This window comes from Pseudochaenichthys georgianus, chromosome 13 (assembly GCF_902827115.2).
Source record: "Pseudochaenichthys georgianus chromosome 13, fPseGeo1.2, whole genome shotgun sequence".
Lineage (NCBI taxonomy): Eukaryota > Metazoa > Chordata > Actinopteri > Perciformes > Channichthyidae > Pseudochaenichthys > Pseudochaenichthys georgianus.
The window spans coordinates 14,965,484-14,976,737 of record NC_047515.1 but is presented as its reverse complement, the minus strand read 5'-3'; the positions used below and the strand labels follow the sequence as shown (position 1 = coordinate 14,976,737).

The following is an 11,254-nucleotide window of genomic DNA, read 5'->3' as shown; positions in this document are numbered from 1 at the left end:
AACGTTAAGACTCTGAGTCTGGCCAAGATTAGCTTTTGGCAGACAATGCAGTGAATTAAAGGCCACACATGGCCCCTCTCTTGTTCTCTGGGTGACCAAACACACTTCCAGGGCCAGGATCTCTTGACCAGTCTTTTTAACCCTCAAGAAGAAACTTGGAGATAAGTATATGGCGAGGGATTTAGTATAGATTTGGCCAGACAAAAGTGTTGTCAGATGGAACAAGACAGATGGTTTTTTCCTCGATAACCTAACAAACTCTAGTGTCAGATGTTACAGCAGAGGTTACGGAAAACCCTTGGGCATATTGTCAAATGCTAAACTGTTTAGTTGTATACTTGCACATTTTAGTTTTCTTTTCAGATAACTAAAACAACAGAAAGTATATTCAATCTTAAGGCTAAAACCTATTCTTGTAGAATATTTGACTAAAAAAGTTACAGATGAGTAGACAATTGCTTAAACATCACAGTTAAAATCAGGCAGATGTGGCTGTGCCTATACATGTTTTTTTATTTAATTAATAAACAAGTTGTACACTTGAAGCAAATTACAAATACGTCTCTTACATTTAAATATGAATGCACTTTGAGATTCTAAAAAATATTCTTGTCAGAATGTAAGTAATTCCTTTAGTTTCTTTTGAAACATTTAGCTATAATACAGTTGTTTTGACCTAGCCATCCACACATTGACTTTGTATGACACGGTTTCTTTAAATCATGAATTGAAAAATTGAAATTTCTTTAAGATGATTTTGAAACCTATTTGTTTCAGATGATAAAAAAAAGGAGAGGAAAAACCGAAACGGTCAGATATCTGAAGAGACTATGGCTCAGTACCGAAGGGGGCGACCACGCACAGTCGCACACTCATCCCTTTTCTGAACTCGTAATTGTAAATCGTGAGGGACCACGGCGCCTGTCATTCCCCAGCACAGCGGCTGGCGAGTCACCTTATCTCCCACTGTGTGTCCGGAGACTATTTCACATATTTCTCCCGAAGGATTTTCACGCCGTTCAATTAGGTGTGCGTGCTAATGGGCATCTTGGACGGCTTCCTCCCTCACCCATGTGTGGTTCTCTGAGAGCGCTGTGAGCAGCAGCAGCAGCAGCACCTTGGAACAGCAGAAGGAGGAGGAGGATTTTTCCTCTGCCGTACCGTGTCGTGCACAGTGGAAATACACTCGCCTGCTCCGGGTACTTTCAAAACGAAAGGGAGGAAAGAAGACCGAGAAGGAGACGAAGTAGAAGCATAAGGGCTTTTTGGGGGCACCTCAGAGTATATTTGTGAATTGTCAACGGGACCGGCCTGCTACATTGGATGCGTCTTCAGCATGGTAAGGCTCATTTTATTGTGATTTTTGTCAGTGTTGCAGAAAAAAACCAGCTGCACACAAACATCATGCAGTAGCGGAGCGCATACGGGGAACTGATGTAGGAAGCCGCGGTCAGTTTACTACGTTTGTTTTTTTTAAATTTTGCACCGTTTTTTGAAGCTGTCTTTTATTTTACAAAACTGCCCATTTACCCGCATGTTATAGCTCGGACAGTGAGAGATTAACGGGGCTTCGTGAACGGCGCAGCACGGTATGGCTACCTGCTCGGCGGTTTTATAGCAGCCTAAAGGGTTTCGGAGACCGCCTTAACATGATCGAACTGTGTGATGTGAGGTAAGTTGCCTTTCAAAGCAGGCTGAGGAATAGGCACGGCTGCAGCGCGTCCTAAATGATGTGAGAGGGGTACATAACGGATGAGGACGGGTAAGGACTTGCTTTCTGAATTTAGAGGTGGGTTAAAGTGTCCTGCTGTATGAAGATTGAATATGTGCACAGCCCTTATCTTCTATAACTGTGTCCGAATAGACTGAGTTACATTACTGTAAACACGTTTGTTTGTATTCAAAGGCGTAGAAAGGAAATGCAAATCTGTTATGGTTGAAATTGGGATTGTAGCCCCCCTCCCTTTTTTTAAAAAACAGGTGAGAACATATTTAACTTCGAAGTGGAATCGATGTAGTAGCCTAGTGTGTAGCAGAACTAGCCCAGTGGATTGTGTGTGTGTGTGTGTGTGTGTGTGTGTGTGTGTGTGCTGTTTTAAATGCAGAAATGCTTTGTAAGGCTTAGGAAAACTGCATAGCTGATAGTTTTGCTACAGCATAATACAATTCACGAACAGGTCCAATAAGTACTGTGGTTTTAACAACATCCAAACAAATAATAAATCACAAACTAACTATAGTCTCATATTAAAGTCATAAAATAAACATGTAGATCCACCATAATTAGATTTGCCTATTTTTTATGATTTTGTCCTGTTAAATTAATGAGGCATAGCCTTAAAAACGGCATGATCTCATGGGGTCACAATCAAACCGATTAGGTTAAGAGGAATAAATAATGAAACCTCCCTATTTGAATGTTTTGAAGTTCACAAACATTTCAGACTGAAGGAGTAAAAGTGTGAGTAGGACCCCTGGGAGTCATTGTTGGGGCCCTATACACAGCTTAGACCGGCTCCGCAATCTGATTGGAAGAGTTGTAGGACTGACACACACACCTCTGAGTGTAGTGATGGGGAAAAACTGGTACTTATAGATTGTGTTCTTACGCTACTTTGCAATTTATTCATAGATAATTTCTCCTGTAATAAACCAAAGCATGCTTAAGAGTTGTGTAAAATGTTAAACTAAAGTGAACTCCTTAAAAATAATATTTGTATACCTTTTTGCCCAAACAATAATATCTATTATTTGGCAACACTGGGATCCAAATGAATACTTTTGTGACTTGATTTAAATTGAAAAAGTAATTTTTTGTCTGTATTCCAAATGTTCCCAAGGCATGCTGCAGACTTCAGAACCATTAGAAAAAAATCTCTCTGTGTGGGAGCTTATTGCAAATAACAAAGCTTACAAGTGCCGTCATTGGGCATAGCAGGTTGCGTGACCTCATATATTAGAGGTTAAATCCAAGGGAATCCTGAGGCCCTCCATCCTGCATGGCAAGTGTTTGGGAGAGTCATCAAATGAAAAGTCTGAAGTTGTAAGGTCCCGCCGAGGTTAACCTTTGTAGAACAAGGCTGCATTCTCCCTGTTGTCTTTGTCGTGCTGATGAGCTCTGAGAAGCAGCCTCAGCACTAGTTCTCTGCATGAGAAGGGGGGGAAATAACCCTGCCTTTGTGATCACAAATGAAAAATATGTTGCTTGTCTTTTTGCCTTTGTGTTTCATTTTGAACTCAACGCACAGCTATTCTCTAAAGGACAGATTGCTGTAAGAAGGAAGATGACATTTAAGTTGCAGTTGGACCTTGTTATATTCCATAAACGATTGTTGTGTTTGAACTAACGTTGGCAGCATACGGGGCAGAACAACGACTGAGAGGCTACAACGAAGTGTCCCTCTGGAGTTTTCTAGGGGGATATTGTGTGTTTCAAGTAATAATTGTTGAGAGAACTGTACCGTCACCTAGGGAGGGAATGGCTGCTTTTGAGTGAAATGGGTACTTTAAATGCTTTAGTCTCAATGATATTGTTTGGTTCAGCATGACAAAATCATGGCAATATAATGGTAAATAAAATATAATAAGCAAAGCAGCATTGGTTTGCTTTAAAGCATTTGGCTTGCATTAAAGCTTACCATTAATTGAATCTCTTTGCCTTTAAAGTTAACCTACCATATCTGATTTTCACATGGAAATTGTACATCTTTTCTCCTGTTCCTCTGTCAATGTAGCACCATCGAGTGCAACACAAGGAGTGGTGCCTTTTTAGCCTGGAGCATTATGTTTAGTTAAAGCCGCAGTCTGTCATCTTGTGATTTATCACATATATAACTAATGGGTACATGTCACAATTACACCACTTTGCTGGACATGAAAACTGGGCACTGACCCCCCCCATCTCTCACACACACTACCACACACAACCCCCTTATACAAATGTTGCCAGCACAGCTCCAGAATCTGTTCGATACGTTGAGGACACGGCAGAAATCAAAAGCATGCAGTGTTTCCAAGTAACAAACTGATTGTTGTGGGCAATTTATTTTGTGGATAGCCTCTACATCTTCATAAAGAAACCTCTGATTGTAAAACTGAAATCTTTTTATGCTGCATCATTATGAAGATACATCTAGTTTCACTCATTGTGGAATTGAACAGTATTAAAATATCATTTAATTGTTGTGTTTTGTGTGCTGGAACTCTTCTCAGGAATAGTAATTCCTTGTGAGATGTTGAATCAAATGTTTTAAAGTGACAGACAAAAGCTGAGTAGTTTTTAATTAACTTAAGAGCAACACAATTGTTTTGCATATCAGCCCTATATTACATTTTACCTTGGTGTTGTTAGCCAAACAAAAATAATAAACCTATACAATAGGTTAATATATACCTAAACCAGGGGTGCCCAACCTTTTTTGATCCGAGAGCTACTTTTAAAGTTGCCAGTCTGCTGAGATCTACCAGTCCAAATAGAGAGGCGTAGCCATTACTGACAGCCTACTACCAGGTAAATACACACTTCTACTTGTATAAAACTGACCTTTGTACGATTAATACCTCATAAAATACTGCAGGTCCTTTATCTTACCTCTTTCTAATCTACACACATACAAGTATGTAACTGAAGTTACACAACCGTGTTGTTGATAGAGTTGGAGTTTATTCACACGTCACTACAGTGGGTAATGTTTTCAAGAAGCATTGAACAGTGCTGCCACATATGACATAGGAAAAAAAGAAAAGACGCTGAACCCTTTATTTGCCATTATATAAAAATAGTGTTGCTTCAAAAGTATAAATTAGGCTTACTAATAAGACAACTCAGATCTGAAGCTACACAGGAATCTGCTGCCAAAGTGCAATAAAAAAGACAAAATTAATAGAATCAAACCCTTTTTTGTTGCATTTTAGTAGAGTATAAAAATAAATGCCTTTTAATAGGATGCAAGCAAGTTTCTTAACCTGAATTGATAATAGACTATAATCAATTTAAGTTTGCATTCTTATACCATTTTGTACAATAATTATAATGACTAAGTTCAAACAAACTAAAACTCACAGCTGATTAATAACGGTATCCAACTTGAGTTTTTATTATATCAAAAACCTGTTGAAATGCTACTGTTATTGTTGTTGTTTACTGTCCCCAAAAGCGCGTCGGCAGCGATGGTCGGCAGCCTCCAGGAATGCTTCTTTCACAACTTCGCCATCTTTGAAAGACCTCATGTGTTTCGCAAGAACGTGACTGACACGATAAGATGCTATGGAAGCAGCCTTGCTCTTGTTGTTGGGCCTGGTGAAAATGGACTGCTGTGCAGTTAGCTGTCCTTTCAGGCCCCTCCCCTTTTGGGAGCGTAGGGCAGAATTAGGAGGGAATTCCGTCTCGTAGCGTTTGTGCACTGTTTTGAAATGCCGCTCCTAAAAGACCCTTCTTCGATAAAGCCACGCTCGCATTGCAGATGAGACAGATGGACTTTGAATTGGAATAGATAAAAATAATCATCCTCCCACTCGGAGTGAACATGATATATTTTGGGCTCTTTTGCTTCTGCCATAATTGCGGTCTTGTGTGTGTGCGGACTGTCACTCCTGTTGACACGGACAACGTTAGCGAAATACTGCCCACTGCCTACAAGCCACGCCCCGACACATGGGGTCACGCCAGCCAATCACAAAGCTTTGAAGCGTTCAAGTGCATTATTCTGGCACAGGAAGATTATGTTATAGGACATTAACGATAAAACAGAATATTGTTGTTCTATTTTTAGACACATCTCGCGATCGACTGGGAATCTCCCCGCGATCGACCGGTCGATCGTGATTGACTGGTTGGGCACCCCTGACCTAAACAAACCCATTACATTTTTTACGATTTTGATGACAGTTAAGCCCTCTTTATAACTCGATTAAATGTTGTAAAGATTGTATTGTGTAAAGAGTCTTCCCAGTGTCTGTAATCCTGGAGAATTGCAGTGTTCGCTTTTTTCCCAGATCCATTTTTCAAAGAACTGCAATCTTACACCTGTTTGGTGCTCTGAAAGTCAGAATCACTCAAACAAAGTACTTGAGCAGTGAGGTTGGGGTTGAAATTATGCACTTGAGCCCCCAGACACAGTGTAGTATTTCTCCTCCCTAGCACACACTAACAGACTTCCCTTTGTGTCCAACAGTTCGTAGATGGCTCTTGTTGGTGTAGGCGCTAATGACAATCTGCAGGTGTGGTATTCGTTATCCATACATGGGCTTCTTTGTTTATTCTCGTCTGTGCAATGCTGCCACAGTAGAGCATTATCCTGTTCATGTATTTTTTATTAAAATCTGCCATATAACTTCAGATTATTTTAGAATATTTCTTAGAGCAGATACATCATCCTCCGTAGACTGGGGGATAGCGAAGTGAGAGTACATACAACTTTTTTTCATCAGTTGCTAGATCTGTTTTTTATTTTGTCTGAGGTACAAAAAGGTATTTTCTTCTCCAAAACCTTGATTTAGTTTGTGAAGGACAGAAGAAAAAAAGAACATAAAACAGAGGTTGTTAAATAAATACAGCTTCTATATTGGTAGCAGCTGTCGATCTCTTGCCACTGGCTACTTGTAGCCTGTTTTTGTAGCTAACGCATACAGATCACCAAGTCATGATACAACACTTACTCTGGGAATGCTCAGAATTATGCAAATGTGATAATAATGTCTGAAGGGCATTTCCCTCAGTTATTTGAAATCTTAGACAAACAAGACCATATAATATTTGTTTTATTCAAAGGGCAAACACCAGATAAAAGACAGGAAGCGGGGAAATACATGGTCCTGAATTCCAGATGCGAGGGGTTACAGAGACAGTTGTGAAACTGAAAATGTAACTTTGTTTAAAGAAGCTGTACACACACTTAAGGTTAGCTTATCCCATAATTAAATGACAGGGCCTTCTCCAGTCTTTACAAAATGTTTAGTTTTTTAAAACAAGTACTGTACAACAGGGCTGCAAAAGTACAAACAAAGTACATTGCTTCGTGTGCAGCATGCATTACCCCAGGTCTTATATTCCTATGAGTTGTTTTTGAATCTTTTTCATACATCACAGGATGTTTGGGGGTAAAAAGCTTAACGATGCCTTCAAACTGACAGTATCTTGTAACCACTTTTAAATATGGTTTTGGACCAGTAATGGGATGGGCAGCCTCTTCGGAGGGTCGTTATTCCTGATGGTTGCTTTGCACGTTTCCTAACTGCCAAATATCACAAGTGCCGACGCTCTCCTTTCAGGATATCCCCATATTTTCAGAAGTTCACATGCACTACAGAGACATAAATCAAACTTTGATGAGGCTAGCTCAAACATAAAAGCAGTAGTACGACTGATGAAACATTTTTGGTATTTGTCAGAATATTGATCAAATATACAAGTAAAATGGTTGAAAAATGTGAAACTAACATGGAGACCTGTGGGGGCCAGTTAACAGAGCAATTCCACACAAATAAATGTCACAGTAAGCATTATCACATAATTTTCTCTAATAGTCCCTATTTGGGACTGCTGGCCTTGTAAACTTTTATGTTTGATTGCCCATCATGCACTAAAAAGCTCTCCACTGATGGAGAGAAATGGAGGCTGACCATTTCAAACTGCAACTAACTCCTGCTCACAGACTGACTCTGGCCAACTGTCGGGTCAATGTGCTTTACACCACTAGAGTTAAATGCACTGCAGCAAATTGCCCCACTCGGCTTGCTGTGTACATGCTGTGGCCTGCTGCAGCTATGGACAGCAGATAGAGAAGCTAGTCATTTGATGACTGAACTTAAACTCATGTTCAACTTGAAAAAAGTGACAGGAATAATAAGATGTCCTAACACTTCTTGAATGTCACATTAAGAGGGCGATTTAGCTGGCAGTCATCATGTTCCTTGCAGCTATCAGACTAACAAAGTGGCATCTTATATTTTCTGCATCTTCAAATCCTCCCATCAGAACAGTCTCCCTTGTGGCATTTCATCATGACCTGGATAATCTTATGCAAGATAGTGAAACGGCAGTTCATTTGCAGGTAATTGAACCCTAGTGATTTACAGTGGGAAAGCAGCATATACGGTAATGTTGCAGTACGCATGGCTGTGTAATGTTTTGAATAATAATATTGTATGGCACTATCAAGCTTTCCTTTTTCTTTTTTACTATGAATGTACCACAATGCCAGCTTACCTGTTTTCAAAAACAATAAATGTAATTTTAGGGGAGTGGTGGCAGCTCATAAAAATGTATATCTACTGATCTTCTACTCATACTTAGTTGTGAATGCAGTATTTCTCCCTATCACAGCAGTGATTGGTGCAGGGTTTAATAAACAACCATGATGTCACTGTTTTCCGCAGTATCGTGCAGCCTGGCAGCTCATCATTTAAGAAGGGATTTGATCTGTTGCTTTTCTAAATAAAAGAGTAAACACAAACACAATTTAGTTGTTGCAATACTTATTTGAACTGTAGCTGTCTTTAATTAACACAAGAAACTATAGGTTACTTACGTAACCCCAGACCTCAGAGTAACATGAAGTGAGATGTCTCACTAGGGGATGCGCCTCATCGCGGAGCAAACAGAAGCATCAATCTCATTACGCCAATCCTGATTGGCTGGTGATTCTTGACGTCAGCGTCAGGGAAATCACCCCCTATAAGTAGCTTGCGCCACAACGCATGCGTCATTCAAAATAAGCACCTCTTCTCGCTTCACCATAGCAAGGAGGGCCGTCTGGTGAGACATCTCACTTCATGTTACTCTGAGTGCTGGGGTTACGTAAGTAACCTATAGTTCTCATTCATAACACTCCATTCGATGTCTCACTATGGGAAATTGTAGCTCCCGTATTGCCAGACGAGCTTATCTCGAAAATCACCGATCAACCAGAATTTAACAGGTAGAGTCCCGACTCAACAAGGTGCCCAGCACTGCTCGGGCCACGCTTGGAGCGGAGACGTCTAGCCTGTAAAAGCGGACAAAAGTGAGCGGCGAGGACCAGCTTGCCGCTGCACAGATGTCTTGGATGGAAACACCCTTAACACCCTTAACACCCTTACGCCCAGGATGTAGCCAGGCCCCGAGTCGAGTGAGCCCGCAGACCCGAAGGTGCTTGGATGGCTTGGAAGGATGTTGGCTAGCCGTCTTACCCTCAAAGCCCACATGGCATGCAGCAATAGCAGCCAGGTACACCTTGATCGTGGAGAAAGCTCTGTGTTTATCGATCAAGTCCTGTAGAAATGATAAAATCACCCTGACAGGACATTGAAAAGAGATGTGTCCTTCTTGAAGGCACCACTCTTCAAACACCCTCCACTTACAGTCGTAAAGAGACCTGGTGGAGGAAGCTCTCGCACTCTGAATAGTGTTTATCACCTTCTGAGGTAGTCCCACTGTATTCAGATTGTACCACTCACGGGTCAGGCCCATAGTGCCCCGTGCTCTGGGCGTGGGTGAAGGATCTGCCATGGCTGCCATGGCTGCCCGCACAACAGCTGATATATCTCCGCCAGCCCGTACGTTGCGGGCTAGGGCGGAACCATCAGGATAAGTGTGTGGCGTTGCTCCTTCACTCTGGCCAGAGTTGGGGGTAACAGAGCCAGGGGTGGGAACGCGTACAGAGGACCCGGAGGTCAATCGTGTACGAGTGCGTCCCCGCCTAACAGTGCGTTTAAATCGTGCATTAAAGAGAACAGCTGTCATTGAGCATTTTTTCTTTATGCAAACAGATTTAACGCGGCTCTGCCGTAACGCACCCACAGCGGACTCACGATCCTTGGATGTGGAGTCCAGTCTGCATATAGTGGTGCACCTCTGGACAGTAGTTCTGTCCCGAGGTGCATCACTCCCGGTACCTGTGTCGCTCTCAGAGAGAGGAGACGTCTGGCGCTCCAAGGGATCAGTTTGTGTGCCAGTGTGTGTGACTGGAGACAACGCAACCTCCCTTGGCGGTTCATACACGATACCGTGTTGTCTGTCCTCACGAGGACATGGTGTCCTCTGAGAGAAGGCAGGACGCGTTTTAGGGTGGGGAACACCGCTAAAAGCTCCGGGTGATTTACGTGCGCCCGTTGGAGGTCTCTGCTCGAGAGCAGAGCTGAAAATTCCCTCGGGAACGATGGGCATATCCAGCACATCCTCCTTTTCCCGGTCAGGGAGGTTGGTGAGGTTGAGCCATCTCGCTCTTTCCTGCACCACCATGATCCCCATTACCTTGCCCGTGGCCTGGATGGAGCAGTGCTGGACACGGAGGCAAATGTCCGTGACCGCTGCCATCTCGTCCAGAGTGGTTGCTCCCGGGCTACCTGACAGGTCCTCGCAGAGCTCCGCTTGGTAGGCGGTTAGCAGCGAGGACACGTTCAGGGCCCTGGCGGACAACGCTGCAGCTTTGTAAGACTTTTCAGTCATTGTAGACTGAAAGCGGTCCGACTTTGCTGGCAGCGTGGGGTTCCTGCTCGGCTACCAGCGGTTCCATGGGCGGAATGCGGAGCAGGCCGAGCTTCTCCATTCCGTCGCAGTCTAGGGAGGAGGCACCCTGGATTGGGACCTTGTTGCTGAAGGGCCGGTCTCTCCACGAGACCGACACTTCATCCAACATTTCCGGGAAGACCGGAAGGAGTTGCCTCTTTTTGCCCTCTGCTCGGGGAAGATGTTTTCCCTCGTAGCGGGACCTGGAGGTCTCCTTGGCCATTTTAGGCCACAGGATGTTGAGTCTGGCCGCAGCGCGTTTGCACACGGCCTGCAGGTCCATGCTCAGACCGGGCGAAGCTGGTGTGCTATCGCCCGGGAGAGCAGCCCTTGCTCCAGGCTTTGCAGCCTGGGCCGATGACACGAGGGTGTCCTCTTCTTGTTCATCCGACTCGGACAGGAGGAACGCCAGGGCGTCCTCCTCGTAGTCCAGCTCGAGGACATCCTCCGTGGGTGAGACCATGGTGAGGTCTAACCGGGAGCCCCAGCTTGGTAAAGCGCGGGAATCCGTTCCCGCGTGTCTTGTCGTCACCGGGTCCCGGCCTGCCAGGGCGCGGGATTCCGGTTCTGTGGCCATCGCAGATAATAATCCCCAGACCGACACGGAGAGGGGTTCACTCTCTGTGGCGGACGCCCCCGTGTCTTGACTGCCGGCCGGCTGGTCCATGGACATGGGGGGGTCCTGTTCCGACAGGCTAGCTTGTCATGCTAACCGTCGGCGGAGGCTCTTGACGGTGAAGCGGACACAATGTCCGCATGAGACAGGGT

At 43.7% G+C, this 11,254-nt stretch overlaps 1 protein-coding gene across 5 annotated transcripts in view; it reads left to right on the top strand.

Annotated features, from left to right (window-relative positions):
• The first annotated feature begins 944 nt into the window (after nt 1-944).
• The window catches only part of tenm4 (teneurin transmembrane protein 4), a 154,334-nt gene continuing 144,024 nt past the window's right edge, over nt 945-11,254 (top strand). For all 5 annotated transcript variants that reach the window (XM_034097617.1, XM_034097615.1, XM_034097614.1 and 2 more), the window contains exon 1: nt 945-1,339. The gene's annotated coding sequence lies outside the window, so the exon portion shown is untranslated. The remainder of the gene's footprint in view (nt 1,340-11,254) is intronic.